Consider the following 14,754-nt stretch of genomic DNA (forward strand, 5'->3'; position numbering starts at 1 on the left):
GTGAAACCAGTGCAGAGAAAATTAACACCCGGAACCAGACACTTAGAATACCTTATCCAGTCTTATTGAGGACCAAACGCATCTTCCAACTAATGTGGTATGTCTGACCCCAACACAAACAGAAGTGTCATCTGCTGTTTTATGCCAAGGCAGGAAAAACAGGCTTGTGCCAGAAGAATGATAAATGAGGGATTGCACTGCTGCGCTTTTCATATATTTCCTGTATCATGAAGGACATCACAAATTCGATGCCTCTTGATTCAAGGACAAAGGAAAAATGTAAAAAAAAATAACTATTTTTTCTTGTGATTGTTTATATTGTGAATAAGCAGAAGTAGCTACTGATAAGGACACGGCTATTGGCGTAGTGGACCCCATTTGAAACTCTGTGTCGGCTCTCCTTGTGACCTTGAGCAAGTTGCTTTATATGTCTGTACCCCAGGCACCAAAATTAGATCAGATTCACACAAGGGGCGGACCTATACCAATAAGAAATGTCTAAGATGAACCCTTTAAAAATACCAGAGTAAATATGGCGTTGCTCCTCAGAGGTATAAATAGTGACAATGAACAGAAGGTCGCCAAAAGGCAAGACCATAAACCCTATGAAAATGGAAGGCACTCGGAGTGTGTATCACAAATCGATCAGTATTTAAAGCAGCAAAATGTGATCTTATGGGGGTTTGTTTTTTTTTAATCAGTTTTGAAGTATTAGATAATAGTGGCTGTTTTTTTATTTTTGTTTTTATTTAACTCTTAATGCCATTTTTTAATTTTATATATCTATATATAGATAGTGGGTTTACTACTGAGTGTCCACCTGTGAGACTGTCTTTTGGAGTTGCCTATATTCCTGTATGAAGTCGACCTTGGTGTTATTTACACCATCATTGGCCGTGCATGAGAATTTTCTAACTCTCACCTTGCACTGGTTATCCGGAGGTCTGCACACATCACTGTGTCTACAGCGCAGACCCGGAAGCGGGAGGAAGAGAGGCGGCGAGACGCGGAACAGCTGCTGCTCCCAGCGCTCGAGAGCATTCGTCTCGACGGCTGCTAACTCGCCCTGCAGAGAGGAAGACTTTGTGCTGCACTTCAGGATAGTGGAACTCATAAACGGCCCAGCTTGACACATTTTGTTGGAAATATCTATACGCTGTAAGTGGAATTACCTTGGTTTTACTTCTACAATTTACAATATATCCTTTTTTACCCCAGTGCGCTTTGTGCATCTTTCTGTGTGACTATTTCTACCTATATAGTGATCCGGCGGTGACTCATTATGGAGGGGGGGTTACCGCCACGCAATATAGCAGCAAGAGGTTAAAGGGTTACCTATAAAAGGTTTTTAAAGGAGCAAGAGCGCGAACTACATATTTTATAGATATAGATATAGAGATCTCTATATAGATCTATCATTCTTTGATTTCTATAGCAGGCTTTATCACACCTCCCCAGCAGTGCAATATCTTTGCAACACTTTCCTCTTTGGGATAATTTGTTGCCAATGTTCCAAGCAGTTTGAGCTGCAAACTGTAACGATAAATAATGTTACCTTAGTAATATAAGGATACATTGTAGCTGCTGGGTTATACTGACTGAAGCAACCATTACGTTAGGCACACAATCAGGATTTTGACAGTTTTATCACTGGAGCACCAAACGATTGCCAGTTTAGGTAATAATGTAGAATTATACATTGTCATGTAATTTATATATTAAAAAAAAAAAATGATTAAAAAAAAAAGTTGGAAACTATTATTGCTGCTTTAATACACACTACAATACACAAATGAAATAAATGTCGCCATTGGGATTAAAAAAGCTAAAAAGTATCAGCAGCATGTAAGTAACAATCCTAAAATGCTCCCTCTACTGTGTATTAATCTAATGTAACAACATGCAGATGTAATAATCAAAAGTACCGAGCCTGGAATGAATGGCACAATAAGGCCGCTGTATAGCACTGACTGCATACTCTGTCTCCATTCTGAGGTTCTGCTGTGCACACCAGGACAGTTGGCTGTTTTTCCATGGAGGACAGACGTACAACATGCTACATCTCAGATAAGGATGCTTAAGCACAATAGCCTTTTGTCTTCTTTCCACGTTCGCAGAGATTCGCATTATAGCGGGTTACTTACATAATTGTGTACTGACCAGATCAATATTCCGTACACTACCAGTTGCTATTTGGCCATACAGGTCCACGTTATCTCTACAGTCTGCTTTACACCATTTAGCATTGGTTATGTGGCTTCTCCTTCTATTGCACCCAGGCTCAGTGCTTATTTGATGATCACATCTGCACTTTGTTACATTCTACGAGTGCCAGTACCTGGGTACTTCATCTTTTTCAGTGATTGTCAGAATTCACTAAATAGGTGTCCTCGGTTAGTACACACCAGAGGGAGCGTTTTAGGATTGTTACTCACGTGCTGCTGGTTGTTGCTCATACTTTTTTTTTTTTTTTTAATCTTAATAGTGACATTTTATTGTATTTTTGCATTGTGCTATGTATTAAATACTGATTGATTTTGAGATACACACCCTGAGTGCTTTCCATTTCATGAGGTTTATGGTCCCATCCTTTGGTGACCCCTTTCTGTTCATTACCAAAATTAGATTGTGCGCTCTTTGGGACAGGAATTAATTGTACTGGCAAAATGTTGCATGTGTTGTGTTCGCTACATAAGAAGAAAATGCTTGTTCGCACTAAAATGCATCATGTGCCTGTAAGACCATTTCAAAAGCATATAGACGGACATTAAACCTTTAAAAATGACTCTGGACTGTTTAAAAAAAGAAAAATATGGACTGAGCCAAGGCGTTATGTCATGCTCTTAACCAAAACAAACCTTCTACTGCTAACTTGTGATGTGGTGTTAACTTTAACACCTTACCTTCCCCTGTTAAGACTACTGACACCTTGAAAAAAAATAAGCTTTTGCTAATTTATTCGAATACACACACTTTTTAAGCATTTGAAACAAACACTTTGAAAAACTGAGAAGTTCATGAAATTCTGCCCACTTATGTATTTCCACCCTTTTACATTATTATTTATTTTATGAATAGTTACCCCCTCTGCTTTCCTACCTCATCTTTTCATCCGTGACCCTTCCCAATTTATCATCTATTTCTTCAGCGCCCTATATAGCAGCCGATAACAGCTGGGATATAACTCCTACCTGGGAAAGGACAAGTTCTGAAGCAGGTATAAAGGTGTGGCCTGTTCAGTTATTCTTGTTCTACCTAAGCTGGGGAGCCCCCACTGTTTTTTTGAGGGGAATGGCATTGTGGTTTAGGCTTAACTCCTTTCTCTTGAACTGTCTACGAAGGATGGACCAGCTTCACCGCTAGGGTCCCCATTCATGGCGCCCTTTGGCAGGACTGTTCCGTTGGTTGTCTGGGGTGCAGGATTCCCTTCCCGCAGCCTCCACCACGTGGACCTGGGATATGAGACGTGTTGCCCTCTCCGAGGGGGGCGGGGGTGAGAGAGAGGCTGGGGGCCCAGACGTTGACGTCAACTTCAAGTTGAGTGGAAGGCCATGGCTGCTGACGCACTCGACGATTGCACGGACAGCAAGACAGACGACCACCCCCTTTAAAATATAGTTCAAATATAGGAACCGATGGAGCGATGTATTGAGGGTGTGTTGAGGAAGCAATACACCCCTCTGGAAACAACTTTAAAGCCAGCGACTGCCATGGCCAGTATATCCAGAATGGTAAGATACTCGATCCCCAATTTGGAAGGCCAAATTGAAGCAGACTTCTAGACTTAGCTCGTTGAGGGACTTTTCAAATTTCAGGCGCCATTGATTTTCTGTGAAGTATCCATAGATGTCGTTCGGCTTACAGCAAGATTCCTGGTGTTTGCAATAGCCGCCAGAAGGGCGCTGTGATTGAAGCCTTGGATGGCAGACGCATATTCCAAACTGATGTTATTATCCCGGCCTCTTAACTGGTCTTATATTTGGGGGAAAACTTTAGATGACTTCCTTACCAGACTATCTAGCACAGAGTCAATTCCTGCCGCAACAAAAAGTCTAGAGCATCTTTTCTGATACTGCCAAGTCAGGCCTTTTTACAGGGATGGGCAGCCTCAGTAGTCCAAGCAACTCGTCAGGGCCCGACCCAGATAAAGCTTCAGTCAAGCGACTGAAGAAGCAGAGCTCCTAAAGATTTGCGGATGCCAGTTGGAGGTAGACTGGCAAGGTTTTTTTGACTGTTGGGTCCATACTACAGAGGATTCCTTGGTGCTCCAGGTCATAGAGCATTGTTATGCCCTAGAACTCTTGTCAAGTTTAGAGAGCCTCTAGGGTTAGGGTGTGAGATACACAATAATGATCCTGATTGCATTACATTTAAGGGACTTGAACATATACAAATGAATAATAGACAGGGAAATAGAGAGAATCATTTATTAAAACGTGAACAGTATTGGATTTATGAAATGCAAACTAGACATCCCATTGGTTTCAATGAACTCATTGAATTAACTCCATTTTTAAGATGATAAACGTTTAGATCAATTTTCCTCTTTTTAATTGGTACTATAGCAGTCTCTCTTTTTACTATTTTATGGTATTTGTATTAAGATTATATGTTTTTCTTTTCATGGCATTATATATATATAATTTTTAATATATTTCTTTACAAGCCATTTCTTATAAGCTATGTATATCTATTGTCACGCATTAACTAATTATTCATTTATGATGCGTAATTAGCATGGAACATTTGTTCCTAGTAATATGAATTGGTATCTGTTTTCTTCTTTTTACGTTTTGTATTATATGTGATGGTCTTATGTTGTGTTGTTATGTCTGTGTGAAGCATCATGTTATAGGCTCTCTTTAATTATTTATTATTTGTAGCCTTTAGCCCGTGAGTGCAGCAACATGTGACACTCCATAGGAACGAGGTTGCATCACTTTGGCAAATCGTTGGCATACAAAGGGTGTCTGGTCTGGCGTCTGAAATGGGCCGTCCTTACTGATTCCCTGCCATCCATAAATACGTGCGGATGACGCTGTACGTGTACTCCTGACGAAGCACGTGGTGCGAAACGCGTAGAGGTCACGACAGGTCATCCTGCGCGTGTTTGCTGAGAGGCTGAGACGGAGCCTGCCTCAGGCACAAGTGGTGTTTTTTCACCTTCTGCGGTGCCGCGATCCGGATCCTGTGCGGTCATCCGTGGACCCCCACTTCTGCCCCAGTGTGAGTGTTCGTTTCCCCCTGTCAGCGGTATTATAGTCCTCTATGGCGGTTTTAACTTAAATCACATTGGGCTGTTGCTATTTTCTTTGTTTATTTCTTTCAACATTGAATGTATATTTTTACTGTGTGTGTTTTACTGTTTAGGGTATTCTATTTTTAGAATCCATATGTATGGTTTATATATCTGGGCAGTTTAACCCATTTAGCTGAGGAGGGGTTGGATCCTCTCAGCTGTTTATGTGTATTTTTTTTTTTTTTTTTTAACTTTGATTTTATTGGGTGCAATCAAACATACATGTAATCACTTCCCGTTAGCATCAAAAATATCACCCTTTTTTGTTTTTTAACAATCGACCAAAAACTAGACATACTAGACTCACAGGACAAACAAGGGGGTCTGGTTACGGGGTAGGCTAGGTAGGGGGGGGTGGGAGGGGGGGAGGGTGCGATAAAGGCTCTCTCATAGAAGCGGAGAGAGATTTCGGGCTTCCGTTCTCCCCGTTCTCCTGGTGATTGTGCTGCTCCTCGGGAATTCCGCGGGTTTATATGTATAGCCCCTCTACCCAGCGCTCTGTGGATCTATTTGATCCTTCCCTGTTTCTTGTTATGGCCGTTGACTGGCGCTTTCACGCCCTCTCCCCCTGTTCTATTGTCTCTCTCTTGTCATGGATCCCTTTCGTTACCGGAGAACGCCTTTCTCAGCTATCATTGCAATATTGTGGCACTATCTATTCCCGGGATGTCCGTCTGTGCCAGCCAGGGCGACCAGACTTTTAGATAATTTTGGCCGGTGTCGTTAACCATACTTGTTAGCTGTTCCATCCGGCAAACAAACCAAATTCTATTTCTAATCTTGGGGATGTTTGGGAGTGTTGGTTGCTTCCATAATGCTGCAATCTCGCACCTGGTGGCTGTTGCCAAATGTGTAATTAGCTTATGCGAGGCGTTAGATAGTCCCTCGACCCGTCTGCCCAGTAGGAACAGCCATGGGTCCAGGGGGATCTCCACCTCCAGTAAACGTTGAAGCCAGTCTCTAATTTCTGCCCAAATCGGCGCCACCCTTGTGCAAGACCACAGCATATGGCATAGGTCCGCTCTGTCTCCGCACTGTTTGGGGCAGAGCGGAGAGTAGCCTTTGACAAATTTAGATAATTTAGTGGGAGTGTAGTACCACCGCATCAGGACTTTATAGGCGTTCTCCTTTAACGTGGTACAGATAGAGCTTTTGGCTGCTGCCTGCAGGATCCTATCCCAGTCCTCGTCTTCTAATGTCTCCCCTAGGTCCGTTTCCCACTGTCTCATGTAACTAAGTCTGGGTCGGTCATCCGGCTCCGGACAGACCACCTCCCTGTACATTCTAGAGGTTAGTCCCCTCGTGTCCGTGGCTCTTGAACAGAGCTGCTCAAAATTTGTTCTCCGTGGCCGAATTGGAGCTTCATTGTAGAAAGCTCTGATCTGGAGGTACCTGAATAATTCAGCATTAGGAATTGCTTTTTCTTCTTTTATGTGATCAAATGTCTTAATGTATTGCCTACTCTCCAGATCTTTTAAACGGAGATACCCTGCTCGAATCCAATTTGAGAAATTAGAGCTATCCAGTCCAGGAGCAAAATCTGGGTTCCCCCAAATCGGGGTCATCAGGGAATTCGGGGATGTAAGAAAGCATTTAAATTTGGTCGCCTCCCATGTTTTCAAGGAGCTGGCTACTGCCTGCAGAGGTGTTCGTATGGCGGACCTATTCCTTTTGGCCAGCCAAATTAGATTGTGAATTTCGATTGGTGCGCAACACGCCTTTTCAAGTTCCACCCACCTCCGGAGACTTGGGTCTAAATGCCATTGCACAATCTGGCTCAGCTGGGCTGCTTCGTGATAGGCGAACAAGCATGGCACCCCCAACCCTCCTCTCAAGGTCGGCCTCCTCAAGATTTCTTTTTTAATTCGTGGGCTTTTCTTATCCCAGATAAACTTTGTTATTAGGGACTGTAGCGCAAGGATGTCGTCTTTGACTAGGGGGATCGGTAGGGCCTGGAAAAGGTACAGCACCCGTTTGAGGAGATTCATTTTTTTGCTATGAATGCGACCTATCCACGAGATGCTACACTCCGCCCACCGCCGGAGATCCTCTCGCAAAGTCCGGAACAACCTGGGATAGTTTGCTTTATACAAAGCTTTGTACTCTTTCGTGATATATACCCCTAGATATTTAAGCATAGAGGGTTGCCACTTAAAGTTGAAATTTAGTCCAATTAATTTTTCCACCGGCTTTGATAGATTAATATTGAGGGCTTCAGATTTGGCCTGATTAATTTTGAACCCTGAGATTTGTTTGAAAGTCCCCAGAATTGAGAAGACATTGGGCAGGGAGGTAAGGGGATTTGATAATGTCAGGATCACATCATCCGCGTAGAGCGCCACTTTGTGTGATTGCTCCTTTACAGATATTCCCGTAATATCCGGGTTGTTTCTTATATGTGCCGCCAGGGGTTCTACGCACAAGGCGAACAGCAAGGGAGACAGCGGGCAGCCCTGACGCGTTCCGCTCTTTATTGGGAACTGCTCCGAGGGGAACCCTTGGTGCCGTACCCTTGCCGCTGGCCCCTCGTACAGTGCCATGATGGCCCCCAGGAGACGTCCTCCAAAGCCAAACGCCTCAAGCGCTCCTCTCAAATAGGGCCAATCAATCCTATCGAAGGCCTTTTCGGCGTCCAGACTCAATACCATTGACGGGGTGTTTTGTTTTTGTGCCAGATCAATCAGGTCAATGATCCGCCTGGTATTGTCTGCCGCCTGCCTTCCTCCGATGAACCCCACCTGATCTGGATGAATCAACCTGGGAAGGACGATACCCACTCGATTGGCTAACAATTTGGAGAAAATTTTGAGATCTGTATTTATCAACGAGATGGGCCGGTAGCTCTTACAGTCTGCCGGGTCCTTGCCAGGTTTATGGATCAGGGAGATGGACGCCTGAAGCATCTGCGCTGGGAACGAGGCCCCCTGCATGACCGAATTAAACATTCTTAATAGGTGTGGGGCTAGAGTTTTTAGGTATTTTTTATAGTATAGATTAGAGAAGCCATCAGGGCCGGGCGCCTTGGCAGGCTTAAGTGACTTTACAACTGTCGTTAACTCTTCTAAAGAGAAGTCTGTCTGTAACTCTTCCCTTTCCTCCCGGGTCAATGTTGGTAATTTTGCTTCCCTTAAAAAGTCCCTGAGATTGTCCCCCGTTTTTTGATTATGTATGACCTTCCCTCCATCGTAGAGCGCCTCGTAGTAGCGTTTAAATTCCGCCACGATCCGCTTAGGATTCGAGGTAAGGTCTCCCCCTTGTGTGCGGATGGCTTGTATGTGATAATTAGGAATTTTGTGACGGAGTCGATTAGCTAATAGGGTGTCCGGCTTGTTCGCCTTCTCAAAGTACCTGCGCCTAGACCAGCTCATTTCCTTTTCCGCCTGGGAGGTTAGTACGACATTTAACTGCTGCTTAGTGTCCGAAAGTGCTTTTAAGGAGCCCTCACTTTTATCTCTCTTGTGCTCCTCTGTTTGGGCTGCCAGTTTCTCCTGTAAGAGTTTTATCTGGCTATCTTGCTCCTTCTTTCGTCTAGCTGCTAGATTCATGAGCGTTCCCCTAAGGGTGGCCTTATGGGCCTCCCATAATGTGGTGTGTGATGACACACTACCTAGATTGTCTGAGAAAAATTCCACTATCTTCTCTCCAATTTCCTTTTGGGTATTTGGGATTTTCAGCAGCAGTTCGTTTAATCTCCAGTTTGCTCCTGGCCTGTCTAGTGAATTTAGTGTGCACCGCAGCTCGATGGGTGCGTGGTCTGACCACGAAATATCGTGTATACCCGTATGGGAGACCACTGGGACCAGTCTATTAGATACCAGGAAGTAGTCCAGCCGGCTGTAACGGTTATGGGGATGGGAAAAGAATGTATAATCTCTACTCTGTGGGTGTTGCTCCCGCCAGATATCTACCAATTGGCAGTCCCGTAAGCCCTGAGTGATTTGTTGGATGTCTAGCTTTGGTGGTAGCCCCGACTCAGTGCACCGGTCCAGTTTGGGGTTTATCGTCCTGTTAAGGTCTCCCGCTACTATCAGCGTTCCCTTGGCCCCTCTATGTAATTTTCGAAAGAAAAGGGCGAAAAAGTCCTCAGGTATCTCGCAAGGTGCGTATATGGATGCCAGTGTAAGAGGTTTCCCTTGGAGCGAACCCACTAAGATAAGATATCTACCTTCTCTATCAGCTACTTTTTTCTCTACTGTGAAGGCTATTCTGTTGTGAATCGCTATGGCCACCCCCCTCTTTTTTACCTGTGCGGACGCTAAGTGTACCGTTCGGAAGTTTTTGTCTATGAATTTTGGGTAGCTGTCTCTGGAGAAGTGAGTCTCTTGGAGGAATAGAAAATCGGCCTTGTGTCTTTTGTAATCTCTTAGGGCTAGTTTGCGCTTCGCTTGGCTATTCAGGCCTTTAACATTATGTGAAATGCACCTGACCTCAATACTCATAGTGTATTAAAATGAACCTGATTCTCACGGAGTCCTGCTGGGCCATTCTGTTACCGCCAGGTAGTTGGGGATCTCGCCTTCGTCTTCTTACGCACTGCCGCCGCCTCTTGCACCTCCAGGGGGGTGGGGCGGGTAGGGGTAGGGTGATACGGGAGGGAAGTACACGGGGGGAGACAAAAAAGGAGAAACATGAATACATATAAACAAAAAACACTGTGTCATCAGCCCTAGGACACCCCAGTCCTATAGCCAAGTCCAATGCCCTTGGTCTGGGGGCTCTCACGGGTACTCCACTGCACCCCTTACCCCATATCCAAAGGACTTTGCCCGAGTTAGGGCCCCCCCCCTCCCCCGGCCCAGTCGAGACACATGCCGACCCCGGGGTAGTCCCCTTTGTACCCACCCCGTGTCTGCGCTCTGCGTTCCTCCTGCCTTAACAAAACACTCTGAAACCTCTAACTCAGATTTATGACTGCCTGACTTTCCGCCCATCGTCTATTGCTTTGACGTCTCCTACCACCTGCCCTTACTACTGATTACCGTCAGTGGGAGCTCCTAACCGCTGTGTGCTATCTGCTTCTCGCTACTTTCTACTCCTTGGGGGTCGCATCTTTTCATTCTTCTACTGCGTTCATCCACTTTCTCTGGCTTTCTGTCAGTTCTCCTTTTATAACCCATTCTCCCACAGTCCTCTTCCATCCTCTGTGCCTCTACCTGTCTTTTACCCTCTCACTTCCCTTACCCACTTATTTACTCCACATCTGTCTCCCCTCTTTCCACATACTTTATCTCTCTGTCATATTCCATCCATGTTCCCCTCCTATCTTCCTCGCCTCATCCCCTCTCCGCCACCTATCACCTTCCACCGCTACTTCCCGCAACTTTCTAAAACCTCACTCTCCCTACTGCTGTTCCTAACTTGCCCCGGCAACCTGTCAGGTTCTCACACCACCCTCTTAAGCTTATCTCTTTCCATGCCGTTGCCCCTTCTGGTGGTCAAAGCTCCCGTAATCCCTTCTCGCCCCCATCTCTTCCTAGCTCCTTATCTGCTTTTTGGACCTCCACCGATGGCCCATCGTGCCTGTGCGAAGAATTAATTAATTCCCCCCCCGTAGCTAACGCAGCCTGTCCTCGCAGCTGTCCGACTCCCGGTGTGTGTTCCGGAGTGACGGCAAAGGTCCCCCGGCCACCACCGGCGCTTTGTGGCGCCCATCGATGATGTTTGCGCCTGGCTCTTCCGATCCTGCTGCCCCCTCCAAGATGGCGTCGTCTGATGCGTCCCCGACTGATGACGACTTCCGGTTTCCTGCTTCCGACGGCCGCCATTTTGAGATGTGTTCTTCCACGAGGAGGGAGCGCGCACTCTCTTCCCGCCGTTGGGATGTTTCCGGCATCTGCGCCTCACGCTGGGCCGCTCCTCCCTGCACGATTGCCGCCATCTTCCTCAGACTGAAGGTAAGCCTTGGTCTCCTCTTTTCTTTTACAGGATTGCTTCAGGATTCCGAACCTTGCCAGGGGATTCACCTCTTTGTGACCGGGGTTCTTTTTATGGACAGTCCTGTGGGTTGCCACCGCCACGGTCTCCATCAACCATCATTTATTTAGGGGGAATCTTGTGGCGGTTGGCAAGTGGCAATCAGAAATTTGAGCGGGCAGGCAATAAGTTCAAACTCGAACCGCGCACTAAACGGCGCAACAATTCCCTAGCGCAACCGTGCGCCGAAATGCGTTTATAACACTGGCTTCTCAGCGCCGCTTCCCCTTAGCTTTGGGCGAGCCGTTTCCCCCGCTCCATTCTGGCTCGAGCTCCTCGGCTTCCTCCATGGCCTGCGCGGGTGCCTCCCCTAGGCCCAGCTTATAGAGAAACTCGGGTCCCTCCGTGGGCTCCTTCATCGTGATGGCCCTCCCGTTCCTAACCACCATCAATCCGAACGGGAAGGTCCACCTATACCTCACATTACGGTCTCGTAGGACTTTCGTTATAGGGAGCAAGTTGCGGCGTCTGAGCAGCGTAGCCGGGGAGAGATCCTGGAAGATGAGCATCTTGTTGCCCTCATACTCCACTGTCGGTAGCGGCCGTGTTTGCCGTAATATGGCCTCCTTAGTGGTAAAGAAGTGCAGCCTAATGATGATGTCGCGTGGCTGCTCATTTGGTACCGGTCTCGAGCGGAGGGCTCTGTGACAGCGATCTAGAGCCAGGGCTTCTTTACTGTAGTCAGGGAGGAGGGTCTCCAGCCATTTTGTTATATAATCCATGCAGTCCCCTATCTCTTCCATGACCCCCCGAATTCGGAGGTTGTTCCGCCTGTCGCGGTTCTCCGCATCCTCCTGTCTCTCTCTCAGCTCGTCAATTTGTCTCTGCAAGTCCCCTGTTTTTTTATCTGTTTTTTTGACCACTTTAATTGTCTGATCCACTTTCTTCTCTAGATCATCTGTCCTTGAGCCTAATTTTACTACGTCTCTTTTCACCTCCTTGATTTCTGCCTGCAGGAGTGACTTCAGGTCGTTGTATAGTCTTTCAAAATCGCACCTCCTGACAGGCAGCAATCCCTGGTTCCCTCGGCTGTCTTCCTCTCCTTCTGCTTCGGTGTCCGTATCAGGGTTTGAAACCGGCGCCATTTCCTCCATACCCCCGCTCGAGCTAGCGCCTCCGAAGTAAGCCCTGACATCGGCTGATTTAGGCTTTTTGAGGGAGCATGGCTTTTTCGGAGCCATCCTTGGCTGATTGTGGGAGATGCCTTCGGTTTTGGGGACAATTCCGTCGGTTTTCGGGTGTTTTTAATGTGTATTTCTATGAGCGCGGCACGGAGCTAGTATCCTAAGCAACCTTCCCCGTGTCCATCGCGCATGCGCTGTTATGTTTATGTGTATTTTTTAATAATAAATAACATTAATCTAATCCCTTGTGCGCATCTGTGCATTTTTTCCTTTCTGTTTCTCAGGGTGTCCTCCCCCCTTTTTAGGGGGGATCACCTTTGAAGTGGGAGCATTTGGGGAGACGCTCCATGCACGTGCAGCAAAGGGATTTTCCTATGTTCACATCTGCAGCACGAGTGCTGAATATCCTTCTTTCTGCTTTCAGGATTAATCCCTGGATCAACATTCTTCCCATGTTTACTTATTTGGTACATCCCTGTATATCTTTCCTTTCTAAAAAATATGTCCTTTTTTTTTGGACAAATCTATTGTATCTGCCATCACTCTCCATGGGTAATGAATTTCACATGTTAACTGCCCTTACTGTAAAGAACCCTTTCATTTGTTGCTGGCAAAATCTACTTTCCTCCAACCTTAAGGGATGCCCCCGAGTTCTTTGTACTTCCCTTGGGATGAATTGTTATTTTGAAAGCTCCTTGTACTGTCCCCAAATATATCATATCCCCTCTTAGACGTCCTTTTCTAATGTAAATAAATCTAATTTAGCTAGTCTCTCCTCATAAGTTAGTTTGTCCATCCCCTTTATTAATTTGGTGGCTCTTCTCTGCACTCTCTCTTGTTCCATAATGTCTTTTCTTAGGATTGGTGCCCAACATTGTACTCTATATTCAAGGTGTGGTCTTACTAATGCTTTGTAAAGGGGCATAATTATGTTTACTTCCCTTCCATCCATTGCCTGTTTAATGCAAGATAAGATCTTGTTTGTCTTTGCAGCTACTGCATAACTTTGGGCACTATTGCTAAGCCTGCTGTCTACAAGCACTCCTAAATCATTCCCCATCAATGATTCCCCTAATTTATCCCCATTTAATTTGTAAGTCGCCTGTTTATTCTTGCTTCCCAAATGTATAACATTACATTTATCTGTATTAAACCTCATCTGCCATTTTTACCTGCCCAAGTTTCCAGTCTCTCCAAGTCCTTCTGGAGAGAAATTACATCCTGCTCCGATTCTATTACCTTACACAATTTAGTATCATCAGCAAAGATGGAGACTTTGCTCTCGATGCCAACCTCAAGGTCAATTATAAATAAGTTAAAAAGCAGGGGTCCCAGTACCGATCCCTGAGGTACTCCACTCATGGCTTTAGCCCAACCTGAAAAAGTTCCATTTATGACAACTCTCTGTTGTCTATCCTTTAACCAGTTTTCAATCCAGGTGCATATATTATTAGAGAGTCCAATTTTCTTTATTTTGTACACCAACCTCTTGTGTGAAACCGTATCAAAAGCCTTTGCAAAATCTAAGTAGACCACATCAACTGCATTACCCTGGTCTAAATTCATACTTACCTCCTCAAAGAAACAAATAAGGTTCGTTTTGGCAAGGTCTATTCTTCATAAATACATGCTGACTATTACTAATAATTTTGTTTTCCATTAGGTATTCCTGAATATTATCCCGTATTAAACCTTCAAGTAGTTTCCCTACTATTGAAGTCAGGCTTACAGGTCTGTAATTCCCCGGGTGCGATCTAGCTCCTTTTTTAAATATAGGCACCGCATCTGCTTTACGTCAATCTTGTGGTACTGAGCATGTGGAAATGGAGTCCTTGAATATTACATGTAGTGGTTTGGCTATTACTGAGCTTAACTCCTTGAGAACTCTTGGATGTATGCCATCGGGGCCAGGTGCCTTATTTACTTTAATTTTTTCAAGTCGCTTATGAACTTCTTCCTCAGTTAACCAATTGTTCATTAATATGGAGGTTGTGGCTTCACCCTGCGGCACTACTATTGAACTTGATTCTTCCCTGGTAAACACGGAGGCAAAGAATTTGTTTAATACCTCCGCTTTTTCCTTATTTCCAATAATCTGCCTACCCATCTCACACTGAAAGGGTCCTATATTTTCTTTTCTCATTTTTTTGTTATTAAGGTACTTAAAGAACTTTTTAGGGTTGACCTTACTTTCTATTGCAATCCTTTTTACATTATCCATTTTTGCTAATTTGATTGCCCTTTTGCAATTTTTGTTACATTCCTTATAATTCTGATACAATGCCTCCGTCCCTTGTGACTTAAAGAATCTAAACGCCTTCCTCTTCTTTTCCATTTCCTCCCCTACCTGTTTATTTA

General features: G+C 45.1%; 1 protein-coding gene and 1 long non-coding RNA gene across 4 annotated transcripts in view; both read left to right on the forward strand.

Annotated features, from left to right (window-relative positions):
• SAE1 (SUMO1 activating enzyme subunit 1) overlaps positions 1-14,754 on the forward strand; it is a 96,910-nt gene that overhangs the window by 30,938 nt on the left and 51,218 nt on the right. The gene's annotated exons all lie outside the window — the stretch shown is intronic.
• LOC142498716 (uncharacterized) lies at positions 4-11,187 on the forward strand. Its single transcript, XR_012802537.1, has 3 exons — positions 4-3,731; positions 4,884-5,226; positions 10,854-11,187. It is a non-coding gene; the product is annotated as an uncharacterized LOC142498716 (long non-coding RNA).

This window comes from Ascaphus truei, chromosome 7 (assembly GCF_040206685.1).
Source record: "Ascaphus truei isolate aAscTru1 chromosome 7, aAscTru1.hap1, whole genome shotgun sequence".
NCBI lineage: Eukaryota > Metazoa > Chordata > Amphibia > Anura > Ascaphidae > Ascaphus > Ascaphus truei.